Here is a 22,538-nt window from a genome sequence, read left to right on the forward strand (position 1 = left end):
AGCTATGTGTCTCAACGGTTTCCCCCTAGCCCTCGTGTAAGCGTCACCGGCAGGGAATTCTCATTGGTCGCGGCACCATGGGCCTCTAGGATGCTGGCATCTGATTGGCCGTCTCAAAAGACTAGGGGACCATCGTCGGTTCCATTCCCGCCCACGGCATCTCATTCCGAGGAGCGTTGCTATGCTGTGTAGACGTGATATCCTGTTTCGGCCAAAAACCGGGTATTTCTCTTGTCTACAGCATAGTTCAGCAAGCTCAAGTATATCTATTCCGTCTAAGCATTATTGTCACAGAATCCGGTAACAGCTGGGCGCAGGTTACTGGATTTCGAGTAATATATATATATATATATATTACTCGAAAGATACAAGGAAGTACACTCCGCGCCACACGTGATCGATGCAGAAGCAACAGGACTGCAGCCAGTTGTATCGGTGATCGTCAACGAAAGTAAAGGTAATCCGTCACCATATCGCTAAGTAAACTGTGTACAGGGTCTCTAAGAATACGGTTCCAAGTGTTTGAGTTAAAATTCTGAGTGATTTAATGCGAAAATTGGGGACTGTGTGGACGCTGTTTATTTCGTCCATTGTGCTGCCCACCTCGTGTGCTTATCACGTGGTGTCCATCTTCGTCCCATCAGCGTGTTATCAGTGTGCCTTCAGCAAAGCACACTAGTGCAATTCTCACCAGTGTGCACCCAAATGCACCCCCGTCTCCTCCAGTATCCTGGAAGACAGGCGATTGTAGCCCATGTGGTCCCAGTGGCTCGCCAACTCATCCGCCCGTGCGCCACCTCCACCCCACCTTATTTTACCTCCACCCGTGTAGCTCCCAGTGCACAGTAACCTGGACAACCTCTGTGGTGTATGATCTTCAATCAACAGCGGGGTCATAGTGAGTGTGATTGTAGTGTGGATTGTAGAAGATACCGGTAATAAATTCAAAGTGAGTACTCAAACTATGTATATCTTGTATCATTCATCCGACGTGCTTTAATTCCTTGTGCTGAATCAAGTCAGCCGACCGGTGTGCCGTTCTTCATAATCCCGATACGGGGAGGAGTTTAATTACCGAGGAAGCACGATAGGTAAAGGCCTATTACAGCTAATCTGTGTGATAACTGTAACTTGACCTTAGTGTGACTGTTATCTTACACTTTGTTACACATTTAGTATTTGTGTGGTTTATGTTAATTGTGTTGAGGTTTAGTGTGGTTTAATCATCACTCTGTGTTTAACCATTTCCGTGTCGTCTTTCTTTTCTTTCGTTCCAGAAGACAAGCAGTGATAAAAGTAAGTCTGTTTACTTTATTGAAATTGTATTATCATTGATTTTATAACATTTGTTGTGACGGTTGTGAGTGTTGTTCAGTGCTTGGGTTAAGCACTGTATTTTGCTACTGTAATTGTGTTGGTCTATGTGACCCCGTGTTGTTTTGGTTTATATTAATTTATTGTGAAGTCAGTGTCATTGAATTAATGTAATTAATTACCATCTTTAGTAGTGAGAGGTGATTAGCAATGGTGTTTACTAATCAGTGGTTGTCAAGTGGTCTCAGTGATCGACTAGTGTTAACGTAAATTCTTCGTGAGTTAAGTTTGACTGTCAAGTTTGACAGGACCTTGAACAGTTACTCAGAGATTGCTAATTACCCGGAAGTTTTTTCTTGCTTTTTATTATAAAATACAGACATACAATTAACCAAGGCACCGAAGCACCCGATCATAAAATGAACCTTTACAGAAAAAACCCAGCCAGGGGACAGAGTAACAAAGCAGGACACATAAATGACAGAAACATGAACGAAAAACAGAGGGACACGGAGAAGACAACAGAGAATAAAACAAGCAAAAAACAAACACACATACATATAAGCTAAACACAAACATAAACACCACTGAACTAGGTCAATAATATTTCCCAGGAAACAGACGCTTAAGATATTTCTGACAGTATGTATGCCACTCATCCTAGGCATCCTGCGACGGGGGCACACCCGCATCCGAGTGACGTGGGCGACGCATATACTCCAGAATCTCGACAACGACACCTCCAATCACGAGTGGCGGTACACCCTGTGGCATAGGTTCATACCGCGCTGAGACTCCCCGGCTGGTGTCCCTTTTCAGCACGAGAACTAAATCACGATCCACACCAGGGGTTACAGCAGGTGCAACAACCTCCCATTTCGGAGAACTGGCACACGAAGGCATAGGGGGGGCACAGTGGAGCCACACCCGAAACGTAGGCAGGAATAGGCACCACACCATCCTCACCCGTCTTCTTCGCAGGCACGGCCAACATCACTGCATCCTCATGGTCCACACCCACATCGGCCAGAGAACCCACAGAGGCCACGTCGCTCACACGGTCCACCGCATCCTGGAAAACTGGCCCGGGACACCGGCGCGTTCGATTCTGCAAAGGGAGTACATCATCAGAACTACAATGGTCCAAACTCACAGGGTCGGCAGGCCCCGGGGGTGGCAGGCCCTGCAAAACAGAAGAACCTGCTTCTCCGGGAGCCGGGACCACATCCGCAGGTGGGGATGGGACATGGACCTCCACTGGGACATCCACCACATGCAGTGCGGGCGACGGCCCGACACTCGCACACTCTGGTGCAACAACTACCTCCAGGGCCACAGCAGTTAACAGACTGGACGTACAAGGTGTAGTATCCGCCCCAACAGGCGGAACAGCAGACAGGCAATCAGGCACTTCAGGCATAGCACTCACTCCATCCTCAGAAGCGTCTAGAGTCAACTGGGGTGGAAAGTCCTTCTCACAAAAAATATGCACCCTGCCAGTTGCTCCAACGTCGCACGCTGCAGCGAGATGACCCTCATTACCACATCTATAACAGGTGCGCGGTTGCCCCCGATACAGGCAGCAGAGCGTGTAACCCAACAAAGACACAGAGGACGGAACACTACTCTTCAGTGACATGATCAGGGTGCGGGAGCCGTCAAGCATCCCAGCACAGTGCCCTGTAAGTAACTTGTTCCAACGAATGCTTAGCACAGTACCAAACCGTCCAAACACAGCAGTTAGGAGATCGTCGTTAAACTCGAAGGCGGCACCACGCACCGACACATATGTCAAGACGACGCTGAGGTTCACCACCTTAACAGAACCAGCGGCATCAGGGAGAGGGTAAACATGCCCCTCACACTATCCCAGAAACGCCTGAAAGGCAGCCTGATGGCGAAACTTGACCACGGCGCGGTTCCCCTGCAGCAGCTGGATGCATACCAATTCCGACAACTGCACATGTAGAACATCCACTAGGGCAACACCAACCAATATGTGGTCCACTTGCACCGTAAAAGCCAGACCAGCCGACGAGGTCCTCTTCAATGGAGGCCGGTAAGTCCCCATGTCTCCTCAACAGGTGTACCATGCCCACACGGGGGACAACACCCCCACAGCCGTCACGGACACCCCTCCTCACACAGCCACTAGGGTGGAACTGTCGAGCGCTACAAACGACACGCCTGCACCCAACAGCTACCGACGAGCTCAATTATTTACCCAGAAGTTTTTTATTTTTGTTATTTTTACATGCAAGCATGCTTATAAATACAATAAAAACAAACAAATACAACATAGAACAAAAGAACAAAATGACGAAGCACAAACTTGCAAAAGTACAAAGGAACAAAATTACTAAACACAAAAAACGTCGGCCGGAAGGGCCGACCACAAAACAACAATAATTACAAACATAAAATAACAATAAAGGTAAACACAGCGGAAGACAATACAGAAATGAAACACCAGAACATAATTATACAGAACAAGCCTACCAGCACCTCAAACACACACGGAGTGGCACCAACACAAAATGATAATAATAATAATAACAAGAAAGGAAATACAATTATGTAACAAACAAAAAGAAAAGCACAATAGCAATAGCAAAACCTGACAAAGAACATAAACCCAGGCCAGGTCACGCCAACAGCCTGAAGGGCACTCAACACCACAAAAACAAGCGCACAAACAGCACCATAAAAACATAGAACGACAAAAACATAACATAAGAACATGACATCCACAACTAGACACACGGGCACACACACACAAGCCACACAAATAAACCCACAACAACAAACTGGAGCACGCAGGAACCGGGAAATAAACCCTCCCTACCCACACACACGCGTAACCCGCACCCCACAACCATGCACACAAATGGAAACAACCCACAACACACAATATACAAAGGAATCATGGGCGAGGAATACATTTCTCAGATACAGGAATATATTTCTCAGGGAACGAATCACAAGGATACTTTCGCTTATAGGCCTCCCAAATCAAATACTCCATGTCGGTAGAGGGACGATCCCCCTGCTGCCGTGGGCCCTGCATGAACTCAGAAATCACCAGATCAGGCGGAAACAGCCACTCAAGAAGCTCACTCATGCAAGTCGCATAACGAGACTGGGGAGCGCAAACCACATCCTTCGAGGAAGCAGACGACACCGAAGAAGCAAACGAGGGCTGCCGAGATGGCCGTGTCGCCGTACGCACAGGAGCAGGAGACGGTCGACGAGATGGCCGTGTCGCCGTACGCACAGGAGCAGGAGACGGGGGACGAGATGGTAACACTTCCACCGAGACCGCAGGAGACACTGAAGAGTCGGCCATAGACGGAAGAGGCGTCGAGAACGCCGCCGATTAAACGGGGAACGAGGAAGGGGTTACAGAACCCCCAGAGCGAGCAGCCTTTATCAACACCACTACCAGGCCACCTCGTTCACCACAAACCTCAGCAAGGAGAACCACCCCCCATGAAGAACCGGAGCCATCCGATGCAGGCGATGCACCCGAAGCAGGATCCACAGACACCATACCAGAAGTGGAGGCCGAAACACTGGCACCGACATCCGCAGGCAAATGCACCTCCACCACCACCATAGTATGCAACGATAGAGCCACCCTGCCGCCGCCGGAAGATCCACACTCGTTGAAGTCGCCAACGTCAGCCCATGCAGAAGAAGAACGCCGGGAACGCTTTGGCTCTGGCCGCACATCATCAGACCCAGAGGCTGACTCAGAGACACGCACAACACAAGCCGGGCGAACCGATGCACGTCGTAGAACGGCAGCATCCTCAACCACATGGGTCACCAGGCCAGGCACAGGAGGAAGCGCCAGACCCACCCCAGCACAGCCGGAACAGATGGCAAGGGTGCAGGAACAGGGTCAGACGCAGCAGAGGAAGTACTGGAAGACAGGGGATCCGAGCAGAAGGCAGTCCGAAGAACCCAGGGACACCAGCTGGAGCAGGACCATCACCATGCGATGACACAACCTCCGGAGGAGTTGAGACGACAACAACAGGGGGCACAACAGGTGGAGCAACAGTCGATACAGGGGGCACATCCGCGGCTGAAGAGACGTCCACATCCACCGAAGCCTCCTCCACAGGAAGCGGCAGAAAATCCTCCTCACTGAAGAGGTTCACGGGCGCAATGGCAGGCGCAGAACAGTCAGCAGCCTGATGGCCCAAGAGACCACAACGATAACACGTCCGAGGCTGGCGGGCGTAAAACACCCGAACGTTGTATCCCATAAGTCGCACAGAGGATGGAATGTCTGCCCGGAGCCACATGCCCAGGGTGCGAATGTTAGTCCTCACACTCTTGAGCAGACTGGAAGATATCATGTGCAACCGCACACTAACTACGGCGCCAAACCGGCTGAAGTACCGCCGTAGCAGACCCTCCAGAAACTCCAAGGGCACCCCCATGTACACTGACGTAAGTGTGGGCACCACTTCGATCAGAGAGGGTCACAGTGCCTGCACCATCCGGTAGGGGTAAGGTCCACCCCTCGTATCGACGGTGAAATTCCCGATACGCCAACTCCTCCATAAACTTCACGATCGCCCGACGTGCTGTTACCAACTCGACTCAATAAATGTCGATCACAGGGACAGAAAGCAAATTACACACCAGCGCTATCTTCAAATACCCAGCCCGTACAGAAAATTCGAGGCCCACAGACTGAGCCCGCACTACAGGGGGAAGAGGGACCCCCATTGTAAACTCTACATCAGCACAGGCGGGTAGAGACACACACGCCTCCAACCGGCCAAACTGGCAAACTATCATCAACTGCCGGAGAGTTCAGGCAACATGTCTGCACCCCACCAGAGCTAGGGCGCCTTTTACCCGGAAGTTGTTGATTGACTTCATTAAGTCTGGTTTAGTTGCTTGGCTGACTGTGCTGACAGAGTGTATTTAACGTAGTTTACCTTGATTTGGTTTGACTGACCTGGAGACAAATTAACGTAATTGGTTTTACTAAGTAACGTAAATGTGTTGTAACTTGAAATTGATCAGATCAATTGTCATCTGTCTGTCAATGTGTTGTAACGTAATTGATTGCTTTAACTGCCGTCCTGAGAGACAAGCCTTAATGTAATTAACTGAGTGTTGCAAGGTAGACTCTGTGACAGGTCTGTCTGTTGTTGTTATTATTATTGTTTTTCCACAGTCATCACGAACTGCTACTTGCATCTGAGTGATCGCCCACTGTTTCACTGTAGTTAATATTGGAACTGTGAGCGGTCTGTACCGGAAGTGCGTTTATTCCAGCTTGTCTAGTGTTGTCAGCACCACTACGGACTTTAACGTAATGTTAAATTATTGTTACCTTCTATTATTATTATTAGGTTTTATGGATTGTTACAGACCTGAGTCCAGCGTCGGAGCACGGAGCGATGACGACAACGCCATCTGTGAGTCCGCTCCCGAAACCCACTCCAAATGGACAACGCCATCTGTTACGGACCCGAGCCCAGCGTCCGAGCACGGAGCAGTGACCACCGCGCCATCTGTGGGTCAGCTCCCGAAACCCCCTCTAAATGAACGACGCCATCTAGTGAAGACAAGATATACCGGCCACAAGGGCTGGTTTCCCGTCCTGATCAGCTCATAACATAGCCGCTGCTGACCTCTGGTGAGGTGACGCCATCTATGGAGTGGATAGGAGGGCGTTTGTGTCTAAGTCTGTAAGTGAGGTACCCTAGAGTGTAACTAGTACTGATGACGTGTCTGATTACAGAGTCGACCTGGGACTGCTGTAATGAACGTTGGATCAGTCTACCCAAGGCAGCCGTAGAACCTCCATGCTGTAGAAGCTGTGAGTCACCCCCCCGGATGAACACTGTTGTGTTAGCCTGCCTGTGACATGACAGTTGAGGATTTGTCGTACCCGGGACTGACTGGTGGAGAAGACTAACCACTGGGGTGTTGTGGTGAGGAGAGTGATCTGTGAAATCACACGAGGCTCCTGCCTAGGGCTCGCAACCCTAGTATCGGTCGTGGAGTGGCCTACGCAGCGTTGCTGATTGGAACCTGCCAGCTAAAGGCTGGATTTGTGGTTGACGGCCTCCACAACGGTGCACCCAGTGGGACTGTGATTTGGCTGGCCTGTGGCCGGGGTAGACTCGCTGGGAGAATCTAAGGATTCGTCTAGAGGCCACAAGAAGAGAACCAGGGCTACTCGTCTTGAGCACCGTTAAGCAGAGAATCCTGTGTCTTCGGAGGAAGACAAGTGATTGTGAATAAGTGTAGTTATAGTAACAGCGTGTGACTGTTTATATATTTATTTATTGGTGGTGGTGAATATATATTTATTTCTGAGCAGGTTTATCCCTTCCCCTTTAATTTATTTGCGTTACGGAGCACACCCCTTGAAAGCCACTACTAGGCCGGATACCCAAGCTCTACTAACATCAGAGAAAGAACCCAGTTGCGACCCAAGAGGGCCGTAACACCATCTAATGAGGACAGGATATACCGGCCACAGGTGCTGGATTCCCGTCTTAATCAGCTCGTAACATAGCCGCTGCTGACCTCTGGTGAGGTGGTGCTTAGACAGCAACGCCATCTATGGAGTGGATAGGTGGACGTTTGTGTCTAAGCCTGTAAGTGAGGTTCCCTAGAGCGTCCCCAGTACTAATGACGTATCTGATTACAGAGTCGACCTGGGACTGCTGTATTGGACGATGGATCAGTCTACCCAAGGCAGCCAAGGTCTCTTCATGAGTTTGCTCTGAAGAAGCTGTGAGTCACCCCCGGACGAACTCTGCTGAGAGTGTTAGCCTGCCTGTGACGTGGCAGTATCAGGAATCGCCTTATCCGGGGCTGGCTGGTGAAAGAGACTAGTTACTGTGGTGCTTAGTGAGCAGAGTGATCAGCAGGATCACACGAGACTCCTACCTAGGGCTCGCAACCCTAGTATCGGTCGTGGAGTGGCCTACACAGCGGAGCTGATCGGAACCTGCCAGCTACAGGCTGGATTGTGGTTGAAGGCCTCCACGACGGAGCACCCAGTGGGACTGTGATTTGACTGGCCTGTGGCCGGGGTAGATTCGCCAAGAGAATCATAAGAGGATTCATCGTGAGCACCGGGAGCATCCTATGTCTTCGGAGGAAGACAAGCCATTGTACATAATCGTGTAGTGATAACCCCCGTGTGCAATTGTTATATATTTATTTATGGTGGTGGTAAAAATATATATATAAATCAGAACATTTGTATCCCTCCCCCTTTAATTTAACTTGCGTTATGGAACACATCCCTTGAAAGCCTCGACTAACTTGGGGCCGGATTCCCAAACTCTACTAACATCAGAGAAGAACCCGGTTGCGTCCCAATAGGGCCGTAACATGAATAAATTGTTATTGTTGGAACTACAAGTGCCTTTCTGTTCACACCTTCTAAGACCCTTGTCACCATTTATTAACTCTGCCTTACACTTGAAAGTGACTCCTTGTGTTGCTCTGGAAATTTGGACGCGAGCTAATTTCATAGCCACACACACCAAAGAAATCATTTGGTATGAGATACCTATGAGCTACTCTGACAACTGCCTTCAGAAGTTACGGTAGCTCCACGACTCAGTGGATTAAGAGTGCCAAGGATTTGGACTCTGGTGGCGGCTCTACGCCACCTGTTCAGTCTTAAAGTAATTAGCTGTCATTACAGCACTTGGTTGTTGCTAGTGCAGTTCTTTCTGAGTGAGGTCACTTGTACTAGTGCCATCCCCCACAGGCCGACAATCTCACACCCTATGTCCATATAGCTTTAATTTAATGGACGCCAGAGACATGTCAATAAATTTCAGACATCAGATGGAGGTGCAATTCTGCTACATTTCGAGCTGTAGTTTAAAGTGGCGGATGAATATTACTGATTTCAGACATATTTTACTTTGTAACGGGGTTTTCGAGGGTGGAAATATAATATATACCTGGAGATGTTTCTTTGTTAATATATATACATAATATATGTTATGTTTCCTGTTATTTTTAGCTACACGTGTCTGTTAAATTATACTTGGCAACACCGAGTGAGAAAGCCAGCAGCTTGACTGTCTCCCAGAGTTAAAAAATCAGTTGGTCTATAGATGTAGTAGACGCTGAAGATGTACTGCTTGGCAACTAATCCAACAATTAAGTAATTTTTTTACCTGTAGGTTAAATGATTGTATTAGGGCTAGGTATTCAATAAGTGGGTTATAATATAAGATGAAAATATTTCCACTGTTTTCTATAAAGTAATAGAAATTCCATTTTAAATAAAAATCTGTGAAACTGCATGTTACAAAAATCTTATAAACTCTCTTTAGAAGTTTCAAAGGAGGGAAAGTTTCTCCACATGGCAGGGAGAAATACCAGCTAGAGTAAGCTTTACCAGTAAATACTATCAACACTATACAATATCTTGAATTATGATATTTTAATGCCAGAACGATAGCCTAGTTAATCAAATAAATTCAACAACTGAATCACGACAGAGACGATTTGTATTATTTGAAATGGTAAACAGTGTTATCTTTCCACATTTGACATAATTCCATGTTGCACAATAATCACAATATTGTACATATTAATTCATCATCACACTATAAAGAATGATGTTATCAAGATAATTATTAATACGTCTGAGCACAGGTAAGAGTGTAAACATAGAAAGTGTTAAGAATACAATCTATTGTATCAGTAACGAAGTGGTGAACAGCGAGCAACCTATTTTCCTGAATAGTACACCGTATTTTAACATGTAAATTCCCTTTGGCCAAAATAAGAAGTACTATAAATCGTGGCGGTTTGCAAAATTTTCGTGATCTGTTTTCTGTTAGTGGGTCCTCGTGTAGGTTACTTTCAGGCAATTTAGTACATCAGTTTAGTACGTTGGGAATGTTTGGGAGAACGGGCTGGAGCCGCTAGCAGCCTTTCATCTCCATCATATGGCTGCTTATATCCTTGTTATTGGGTCGGTATATGAGGGATTGACTGAATACCTTGCCTCTCTTCCTAATATCAACTTGATATACTATATGTAACTACAATGCTCTCCACCTGACAATTTATAATCATTACCAAATACTGGCACAAACAGTCCTATTTGCCTGACTAAGTCTTGAAGTTTGAGTTTAAGACCTCACAGAAATCTTTAATTAAGTTCAACTTACTCTAACCTGCAGTCTGAGTCACACCCGTTGTCAGATGAGTATAACATTATTCATGTTATATCTGGATCCATTTATTCATGTATAATTATATAATCTTACTCAAAGGCTGGCTACATAGCATAACATCAACTAAACACTGGTAGTGTTCCGTTCACACTTGTATGTCTACATAACTTCATTGTGCAATTAGCACAGACCTTAACTAATCTAAAATTCAAATCCAGTGTGCTGATGGAAATTCCCTGTTGAAATGATAACGTTAAGCAATAAACTCACTTGTCGTTCCCCTTACAGGAATGTATAGTCTTCAACACAATAATGCGTGTAGCCTCTTCATTTTCAAACTATGAATTATTTTATTGGACTAACCACCCTGAAAAAATAACGCTGAGACTTGGGAATGCTGAGAATTATGGTTTGAAAGTCTCTCTGTGGTGTAGTGGTAAGACACTCACCGGGCATTCTGCGAGAGCTTTGTCATGGGTTCGTATCCTGGATTTACTGGGCGCAAATCCTTAACTGTAGCCTCTCTTTAACTCAACAGTAAAATGGGTACGTGATTGTAAAAAGATTCTTCGTGGGGGTCGTATTCCAGGGACCATAGGATTAAGAACTTGCCCGAAACGCTAAGCTTACTAGTGGCTGTACAAGAATGCTAACAACTCTTGTATATATCTAAAAAAAAAATGTCCATTTACATGATGCAGAATTTATCCATTAGTCCCATTTTACATTCATACAATTGTGATTTAAAATAAATGTTTTTTCCCATTCAATTCTTGATCCTTCGAAAACAGATATATTGTATCTATTCATGTCGGAAAATCCGACACCATTTAATAATAATATCATACAGACAGATAATAATTGCTATGTTGTATAAACAAGTTTATATAAAACTGCCGTTGTATAAACTATTATAAATTCTCCACCTATTATGGTGGGAATTATTCTTAAATACATTAGTCTTTGGACTTTACCATCATAAAAACATCTCATATAAATTAACTTAATTATCAGTATTAAAGTAGAGTAAATGTGACCCTTCTATCACTTACTGTCATCTGGACAATGTAGGCCAGTAGTGTCAGTAGTGGGGAGTGGTCAGGCAGGCATTGTTTGTACTGAGACCAGAGGCTCACGGGAGCAAATACGGCTCCTGTTAATTTTACTTGGACGAAGTGTTATGGAAACCAAAGGTGTACCATTATCAACACGCTGTCAACAAATTCAAGTTAAGTGTTCTACCGAAACCCATTTATCTATCATTTATGGCCATTAATGTTATTAGATAGGGTGTCCCGGTTAGAGCATAAGATCGCCTCATACTGAAGGTAATTAAGCCAGGTCTTCATTGTTCCATGTACAGTGTTTTCTCTGATATAGCTGTCATATATAGGATTCTGGCTTTATAGCTAGTGCCCTTTTGACAGGTCAAGACGAGGACGCATGCTTTGTGCATCAGTTACCAGGGTGATGGAAGCTACCTCAAAGAGGATAATTTGGTGTCTACATCCTGGTTATACCTGGTGGACTAAGGCCTGCTGTACAAATAAGATAAGGAACCTCTTTAATGTATGTAGTCTAATACTGTAGTTTAATTGGCTGCATATATATAAATTCAATTAATATAAACCCCCCCTAATGTGTAGAGGATCGATTTGTGAGATTATGAGATTATTGCAGAAATACAGTCCACTTATCATTATACAAATTGCTATCGAAGTATATAAATTAACGTAAATATAAATTCATATAAATCAAATAAATATAAATCTCACAGGTCGGTTCCCACATTATTTGGTCATTCGAACCTAGATGGTCTAGAGAGCTAGATTGTCATCAAATTAAATAAACTAGTGTAATAAATTAGTGAACAACAAAGCTAGCAGTCAAAGACGGCGGCGTTGCCTCAAGCGAGGGCGAGCCCCGCTCAGTTCAGATCAGCCTCGTCAGCGGTTTCATGCACACCCACAGATTTGGTGGCGTGTTATTCTGTGAAATGACAGCGCTAATATTGAAGCCAGCCAAAGTAGTGGCTGTGGTTTCGCGAGATTGTTCACGGATTTCGTGGTGTTAAATTTCGCGAGAGATTATCTACGAATTTTGTGGAGTTTATTTCGCGAGGTCACTAATAATATTTAATACTTCTAGATAATATTAGAAGTTTCATAGAGGCTATTATCAATAATTGTGTATATTATTTCTCCAAAATAGAGAATTATTTAATATATATTGCACTAGTGATCACAGTATAATATTTACTAATTGCCAACCCACAACAGGGTAGGATATTACCACTGACTAGTTGAACTATCATTGTTCATCCTAGTCCCATTATTACCATAGTCAGTTGTACTATATTGAACAACCTAGCACCATTAATGAATGGTGCAGACCCTATTTTGGGTGTAATTTTTATCAACTCGAGTTGAGTTGTGTATATATAATAATTTTCTTATGATCACTACACCTTTGAGTGATTAATTAGTGTCAATACCATCCTAGGGTGATATAGAAGAGCTAACCTAAAGGTACTTCCTGTGACACTGGTTTATCACTCAAATCATTAGTGTGTATGATTGTATATATATAATGTGTATTAATTTTAAGTGCTAACCTCTAGTAGAGGTAGGATTATTGCCTAGTGAGTGCAGAAATTTAACCCTAGGCTACCACTAGTACTTGCTCACAATTTATGAGCCAGTGGTGCCCAATTAAAAAGTCACCATGACTAATCCACAGAAAGCAAAGCATGCTTTAGTAGCAAGTAAACGTCAACTAACAAGAGATCTCGACCAATATGAACAGTTGTTATATGAGCCTGTAATTAATAATCGTCGGTTGAAAATACCACTGTTACAGATTCAAACCCAATTGCATCTATTGAAAGCAAATAGGAAATCTTACCAAAATCAAGTCCACGATGACGTAGTAGTTGAAGATGTGGAACCATTCCTGTCTGACCTAGCACAATATGAAGAAGAAACTCAAGGCAGGTTGGAACATTTACACAGGATAATTGAATCAGAACAATTAACAAGTACATCAAATAAAGTATATAATGTTATGGATGATCTGGATCATTTTGAGAATAAATGTAAAGCCAGATTAGATCCTGTAATCAACAAGGATAAAGCTTCACCCAGTAAAGCTTCACCCACTACAGCTTCACCTAATATTATATCGCAAGAAATTAAGCAGTTCTCAGACAATTTATCCACAGTCTCTGTGGATTCTGAAAACTCAATACCTGAGGCCACTAAGTTAACATGCCTCCAAACTAGAGGTAAAGCTGAACCAGTAGTAGAAAATGTAAATGAAAATAGCGACAGCACTAATTTCCCAGTCCAGCTTCCTAAGGATAATGCTGGCAATGAGAAAACTGTCATACATCTAGTACTACAATTGCTGGATTTACCTCAACCTGATCAGACTGCTGACTCATTACAATCCTTCAGCATGGAGTTTGAGTCACTACTAAGAACATTCAGTCTTAAGGTTGATATAACTACTAGTGAATGGATGACCAAAGTAGTCCTTCAATGAAAATTGGCCAGCGACATACTAGATGAATTATACGCACATCAACATAACACCATCCTGACAGTACAGGACATCATTGAAAGTTTGCATTTCATCATAAAAAAAACGACGTGCAAATGAGGAAGTTAAAGCCTCATGCAAGCCTTCAGAAATAGAAAATAAGAGTCAATTAAAGGGTAAAACCACTACCCCAAATAAACATCAATCAATTACTCTAACATCAAGTTGCAGAAAATCTGACAATGCAGCAGCATCCTCCAAGCCTACTGTTACTAGTTCACCCAAACCGGTAACTTCCAAACGTGCAGTAGGCTGGGGGACATGTATGTTCTGCAAAAAGAAACATTCAACATACTGTTGTGCTAATTATCCAACCAGAGACACTCGTATTGAGCGACTCCAGGAATTAGGGAGATGTTCAAGGTGTCTCAAGTCACACAACCTAGACTATTGTGATACCCAATTCAACACCTGTAACAGGTGTAGAAGAGGTAGGCACCATGCAGCACTGTGCAAATATACGAAATTAACGTATTCAAGACCCAAGGTGGAAGATAGCATTCCCACCACAGTACAGTACTGCAAGGTGCAACAAACAAAGAGTGTCCAATCGGCAAAGTCTAAAGGTAATACGACTTTGCCTACTGCCCAAATTACCATCCTGAATAAGAGGGCCAAGGTCCATACCCGTGGGTTGTTTGACCAAGGATCCCAGAGAACATATGTCACTAAAAAGTTGGCAGATGAACTACAATTAAGGCCTGTAGCCCAGATATCATTCAATATCTCATGGTTTGTAACAGATGCAGGACCTCAAGTCTACCAGGTGGTACAACCATCAGTACGTTTAGGCAGGTACGTCTGTAGAGTACAAGCCATTGTGGTGGACAAAATACCAGTAGACCTACAAGTTCAAGGTCTGAGAGCAACAGCCAAATTCCTGAGAAATAGAGGAATAAAATTGGCAGATAATATTAAGTCTGATCACCTCACCGACTTCGGTCTCCTTGTTGGGACAGACTATTGCCATCGATTCATCGGTAGCCCTACTAAATATCAGGGTATAACCATGTTAAACTCTGCAGGAGGTAAATTACTTTCAGGCCCAGTATCAAGCCTGAGGAGACCTATGCCTGCAGATAAACAATACCAATAGAAATCTAAATTTGTCAGCTGATTATATTTCTCCAGTAGCATTATACTAAGGAGATTACAGCTGACTATACCAACAGAGGTTGATGTTAGTATCATCATTTAAAGCTGGAGATGAGTTCATGAGGCCTCAGTGGCAAATCAGTGAACAGTAGCCTAAAACAGCTACAAGTCACTGCGACCAATGTCACTGAACCCACTGCAGTCTCAGAACCATACTTTACTTTAATGATGGGCTATTCAATCTTCTGAATCAATTAACTAAATTAAACCCCAATAAATCTGATGACTGATTTGATACATTTATTATTTAATCAAGATGTATTCCATGGGCCTCAGTGTTTATATATCAGTGACCAGTTACCTGAACAAACTTCAAGTTATATCTAATGTCACTGATCTCACTGCAGTCCCTGAATCATACTTGACTGTAGTACTTGATCACATCCAGTCTTCTGGGTTAAATAATATGTATTTAGGCTTGAATATTAGCCTTTCAAGAGTTAACAGGGAAATGAAATCGCATTAGACTTCTAACCCCTGCAACTCTAGTACGGGACATCCGTCCTGTACGAACAGACGCACAAATGTGTGATTACTAACTACTAACATCAAATTAATCTAATAATTCGAAGGAGGAGTATCGGTGTTCGTCTGTTCTAATTAGGACTTTGACCCGTGAGCAGCCCCTGGGGAATTATGTTGGAAAATCCGACACCATTTAATAATAATATCATACAGACAGATAATAATTGCTATGTTGTATAAACAAGTTACCCATAGAAAATGTAACTGGAGTGGAATTTCCGTCTATAGAAAACGGGATATCATTACCACATACTATTATAAATTCTCCACCTATTGTGGTGGGAATTATTCTTAAATACATTAGTCTTTGGACTTTACCATCATAAAAACATCTCATATAAATTAACTTAATTATCAGTATTAAAGTAGAGTAAATGTGACCCTTCTATCACTTACTGTCATCTGGACAATGTAGGCCAGTAGCGTCAGTAGTGGGGAGTGGTCAGGCAGCTATTGTTTGTACTGAGACCAGAGGCTCACGGGAGTAAATACGGCTCCTGTTAATTTTACTTGGACGAAGTGTTATGGAAACCAAAGGTGTACCATTATCAACACGCTGTCAACAAATTCAAGTTAAGTGTTCTACCGAAACCCATTTATCTATCATTTATGGCCATTAATGTCATTAGATAGGGTGACCCAGTTTGAGCATAAGATCACCTCATACTGAAGGTAATTAAGCCCGGTCTTCATTGTTCCATGTACAGTGTTTTCTCTGATACAGCTGTCATATATAGGATTCTGGCTTTATAGCTAGCGCCCTTTTGACAGGTCAAGACGAGGAAGCATGCTTTGTGCATCAGTTACCAGGGTGATGGAAGCTACATCAAAGAGGATAATTTGGTGTCTACATCCTGGTTATACCTGGTGGACTAAGGCCTGCTGTACAAATAAGATAAGGTACCTCTTCAATGTATGTAGTCTAATACTGTAGTTTGATTGGCTGCATATATATAAATTCAATTAATATAAACCCCCCCTAATGTGTAGAGGATCGATTTGTGAGATTATGAGATTATTGCAGAAATACAGTCCATTTATCATGATACAAATTGCTATCGAAGTATATAAATTAACGTAAATATAAATTCATATAAATCAAATAAATATAAATCTCACAGGTCGGTTCCCACAATTCACTTACAAAAATAATCACTCGTCTCGGAATTAACTGGTCCTAATATTAGCCTTTGTAAGGTACATCCGCTTTGACCCCTCTCCTCAAGCCCTCACTCAATCTCTTGTGGGAAGACGACCGCATTATCTGCACTTGAAAGGAAGTATTAGGGCAGCCGCCTAACTCCGGTACAATTTTTAGCCAACGGCCTATGTCAGTTATACACAATGTTGTTGGCTATGACCTGCTGTTATCTGCCGCTCCATACAGGTATCAGTGTCCCCTACCGAATCTCCTCTTGCTCCCACTATCATTTTTCAGCCCGTTCTCAGGGTCCTGTATTCCTGAGAATGCCGCTTATAGTGCTCAATCTGCTTTCTTTAACACTTCCTCTGTGGTATACTCAAGGCTCGGGCACAACCAGCGCGCCCCTTGTGGTTACTGACCCTCTTAACCACAAAGCTGCCGCCTCTCAGCCCACCTCCAAGCTTTCCCAACCTGCCTGCCTGCGTTCCAGCTTGCCGGCCTGCTATCCTGGTGGCCTGCCTACCATCATGCCTGTCCTCAGGCCTGCCTGCCATCCTGTCGGCTTACTTGCCATCCTACCAGCCTGCCTGTCATCCTGTCAGCTTTCTGCCATTCAGCCTTCATGCCTGATACCCACCATCCTACTGGCCTATCTGCCGACCTGCCTATCGTTTTGCCAGCCAGCTCGCATTCCTGCCAGCCTGACTGCCATCCTGCCGGCCTGCCTACCATCCTGCCCGTCTGCGTGCCATTATGCCACTCTACCTGCCAGCCTGCCGGTTTGCCTGCCATCCCGCTGGTCTTCCTGTCCTCTTCCCTGCAGTTCTAATTGCCTGAAATCCTGCCTGCCAGACTATCTACTCGCCTGTCTACCGTCCAGACATCCTATCTCCCAGCCTTCCTCCCAGTCTGTCTTCCATCCTGCTAACCAGCCATCCCGCCAGCCTGCCTGCCATCCTGTAAACCTGTCTGCCGTCCTGCACGAATATCGCTTACAGGGGTGCCTGCTATTCTACCAATCAACCAGCCAGCCTGCTTTCCAGCCAATCAACCAGCCTGCCTGCTTTCCTGTCAACCTGTCTGCCGGCCTACTTGAGAGCCTTCCAGCACTTCTCTCTCCCTCCCTACCTTCCTGCCTGCCCTTTTGCCTACCTCCTTTCCTGCCAGCTTGCCTTCCTGATTTCCAGCCAGGAGGACAGGAACTACCTTACTGTCAGTAATTTAGTTGCTAACTACTAACTAACTTAATATAATAAAGCAGGCAATAACAGTAGATATTTTGGTGACAGATAGCCCCACCTATGTATGTAGATCAGATAAGAAAATCAGAAGCGGGGAGCCACATAGTGCCACTCCATATTAGGTCACCCAAGGTGTGAGTGGTAGCAGTCGAAAAAACAGTGAAGATAGGTATCTATTATGTGCCACTATGATCATGTTCATTTACAGTAAAGTAGCTGCCTATGAAGGGTAATCAGATAAGAAAATCAGAGGCGGGGTGCCACTTAGAGCCACCCCATATTAGGTCGCCCAAGGTGTGGGGCAGCAACAATCGTAAAATAGTGAAGATAGGTATCTATTATGTGTCGCTATGTTCATGCTCATGTTCATTTATACAGAAAAGTATGACAGTATATTTGTATAATAAACACTCAGGTGAGCTGTAGTTACAACCTCCCCCCCCTCCCTCTATGGGACAGGTGTAAAAACAGGATCCTCGCAGTAGGGGTGGCCCCCCCTCACCACCCCTCCTCATACTTGATGACCTTGAGTGTACCGTAAGAGGGACCAGCCTCCCTTAGTTGTTTTTAAGTTGGATATATTTTAAGCTTTTATACTTAAAGAAGGAGAAAAAGAAATAATCCTGATGATTTATAGATTATATTATCAAAGTACATAGGGTTAAACATAGTCGTATTGTAGGTCATCTCCCCCCGCATAATATTTATTAACAAGACCTCTCCTTCTCGCCCACAAGTCCGTTGTGGGGTCTTCCTCCCCCTCCTCCTCCTCCTCCTCCTCCTGGGGCGAAGACGATGACTCATCATCTCCCAGAGAGTGAATGGGATGTAGTGCGCCTCCCTCAGGTGACTGACTGCTGACGTCATAGGGTTCACTCTCGCGGGTGGGGTGTTGTCCTTCCTCACCTTGTGGTTCAATGACGTCACCACCTTCACTCTCGGTGGACATTCCTTGGGCTGAGGTGTTGGGGTGGGGGTCGGATGGTATGTCTGGGTGACCATACGCTAGGCTAGTGTATTTATTTAGGTAAAAGCGCTTATCATCAAATGCACTTAAACCCCTCTTAGTATTGAATGTGGTTGCCATCTGCCCCCCTATGTTTCTTATTTGTGAGTAATTAAAAGTATTTACTACACCATTACTGTGAAGGGTCTCTTTAAAGTGGTTATGTGTTAAAGATCTTTGCACAGCTCGGGGGATACCCTTAGCGGTGATGGAATTTTTATTGTCAAGCAAAAGCACACTATACATTTTGGGCTTGAGTGCCACAACTTCAAGGATGTGTTTATCTGACACCTCTGACTTTAACAGCCCTAAAACACCCTTTTTAGAAGGATCATACAAGGGGTGAGTTTCAGGAAAATTACTCGTATCCATCCACAAACTAAGGGGTTCTTTCCCCATCTCATTAAAGACATCTTCAGCTAGTAAGGAGAAAATGAAACTGTCTGTATCACTATACACCAGTTGTACCCTATCTGAATAGTGGTTCTTAAGTACCCTGTACCAAAAATGGTACAAGCTGTATTTTGCTAGCTCAAGAATCTGGAACCCAATGTAATTAGGATGAGTAATTTTAATGAATGGTCTGGAACTGACAGACAATAATTTATTGTCGCCTAAATGCACCATTCGTTTAAAGCGGGGATTCTTCACCTCTCGTAAAAAGACCCTAGCTGAAGTCACTAGTTTGGTGTCAATGGCATAACGAGCTGGATTCAGTAGCGTTTTACCAAAAACACTGTTCGTCAGTAATTTGAAGAGTGTTTTCCTATCATTACTGCTGGAGGCATTTCTATTGTTAACGTTGGTGTTAACAAATTCTGCCATAAAATCTGACTGGTGGAACTCGTAAATTGCATGTATTGTTTCCACTTCAAGTCCTATCTCAATAAATAGTTGTAAAAGGTGAAGAGATATGAAATAATGTTTTTTGGGGAGATGATCTCCAACCAGTTTGATGTTTTTTGGGGGGAGGTGTGTGATGTTATTTGTTTCCAGAAGTCCCCTACTAAATGGTGAGATATCCTCCATACTTATTCCCCTATGGTGTAAACAAAGGGGCAGATCGTCTGTTAGTCTAGCTATTTCGGGTCTTAAAAGTTTGGTGTCAATTAAGAGCCAGTACCCTTTGTTAGAAGAGAAAGGCTGTTCTGTCATTATCTTCCCCCCGCTAATGAAGGAGTTCATCTCATCAGATGAAAGTCTCCTTAGTCCCCCATGGGGCAATTTCCTAGTCATACAACTCCCATAGAGGCTGTTAAAGTCGAGATAAAGTAAGAATGAAGACCTATCCTCCTGGGGGTTAAAAGATGGGTTGACATAGCGGTTGTTAGCTCTGACATAACTCCTAACTGCAGTTGTAAAACCCCCTCGTATGTTTTGTGATAAGAGATTGTGCAACGTCACATCTGCACTTAACTCCAACGATATTCTACTACTTTTCAGGAAGCAGTCGTAGGAGTACCCTGGGAGGCTGCAATAGTGTGTCAATTCTAAAGAATATATATCATTTAGAATTGCCCTGTGGTGTGTAAAAATGTCAGCCAGTAATCCTACATCACACCTCAAATAAATGAGGAGGTAGTCTTTTAATGTCCTACACCCTGTAGCCTCCCATACTAATTTAGAATGTCTATATTCGTCCAAAGTTATACCTGATTTGTTTAGGGAGCTGTAGAACATTTCAATAGGAGGGAGTGTTGTGTCATTAAAGCAGCTGATTTTTGTGGTATATTCATAAGGGAAAAACTGCTTACCCTTTAAGAGTAGGTGGTGACTCTTTTTGGGCAAACCCTCTATCATTGAGTGAGTGAATGTTAAGGGGCTGGCTGAATCAATGTGGGTCTTTGCTAGGGATGAAAGACTACCTGTAATAAAAGCCAGTGAATCAAGAAATTTAAGCTTCCCTATTTCCACCTTAAGATATTTCGTCCCCTGTCTCATGAGGATATTGCTCTTAATATTTGAATCCATGGTAAACTCCCTCAAAATTAAGCCCATGTCATAAGACATATTATGGGCAATTAGAACTAAACTCTCCAGAGCATTCTTGTGGCGGAGGTTGCAGTAATTACATAGAGCTCCAATATAATTGAGCTTTTCCCTAAGGTGATCATGATGTTGAACCTTGAAATTGGAGGGGGTAAATACCTGCTCACAAAACTGGCAGTGAGTCTGTCTCCTAAAATGGATCATATCCTCAAGAGACATGTCTATTTCATAATGGTGGAGGGTAGATCTGATAATTTCCCATTTGGTAGCAACTCGCTGCATGAAATGAGTAACACTGTCCCCCCCAAAATAAGTAAATTTATCAACGACAGTGTGGTTCCTATCAACAATTATATAGCTGTATGCTATAGGTCTATGTATGGCTGTAACAGAACCTAGACAATCCTCAGTGCTTAGGACACACTCAAAATCAAAATAGCCCACATGGGAAGGGGCGTAACCTTTCCCCGTATTTTTAAAATGGAGTGTGTCCCCAGGCTGAGGGTAAATAATTTTCTGAGTGATGTCGCAGGAAGATGAGTGATTTGTTAGCTCAGACGAATTTTGATATTCTGAGAGACAGTTTCTACAGAAGACTGTCTTTCGTTTGTGGCTGCGAGTAAAGTTCCGAAGGAACTTATCGAACTCTTTTATCAAGGCCACATGAGATTCCCCCAATAACAATAAAGGAACTATGACCGAGTACTGTCTGCTACCACGACGACAAAGAGAGACGTGATAGACGCCATCTGTATGTTTGTGTATTGAATATGGAAATAAATGGATAGTTTATTTCTATTCTCCAATTTAGAGATATCCTCCCAAGACAGAGGGAAGGATAAATTGTCGTATTTGACCATTTTCCTAACCCTAGAGTGAGACTCTACAAGTCTCCCTATACGTCTCCACTTCCACCCTTGTTGTGACGCCAGAAAAGCAGCAATGCACTGAATAATACATGTTTTATTGTTACCAGCCGGGTTTGGGTTGAAGACCTCATGCCGTCCCCTTAGAAATGGGGGATAAGGGACATAATCCCCCAAAACTGACCTTACACTTGCATTACAGATGACGATTTTGAGGAAATCGACATTATATAATATGAAACCACTCCCCTCTGTTCCTGAAAGGAGATCTTCCAGTCGTGTAATCATATAAGCCACCCAGCTATCAATAAGATTACCCACATCCTCAAGAGTTACCAGTCTAGCGGGTGTTGTTATGAAGTGTTCTCTAAAGTCATCATCTTCCGTGAGTCGTTGTTTCAAAAGTGTTACCTTTACCTCGAGGAGGATTTTTAATGATGAAGTAAAATTGCCGTCCCCCAAGAGAATTCATGTAATTCTCTATTTCAGATATGTAATAGTCCC

At 43.9% G+C, this 22,538-nt stretch overlaps 1 protein-coding gene across 3 annotated transcripts in view; it reads left to right on the forward strand.

The window, feature by feature from the left end:
- The window catches only part of LOC123774311 (ankyrin repeat domain-containing protein 39-like), a 215,982-nt gene that overhangs the window by 16,894 nt on the left and 176,550 nt on the right, over positions 1-22,538 (forward strand). The window lies entirely within an intron of this gene.

This window comes from Procambarus clarkii, chromosome 61, assembly GCF_040958095.1.
Source record: "Procambarus clarkii isolate CNS0578487 chromosome 61, FALCON_Pclarkii_2.0, whole genome shotgun sequence".
Taxonomy (NCBI): Eukaryota; Metazoa; Arthropoda; class Malacostraca; order Decapoda; family Cambaridae; genus Procambarus; species Procambarus clarkii.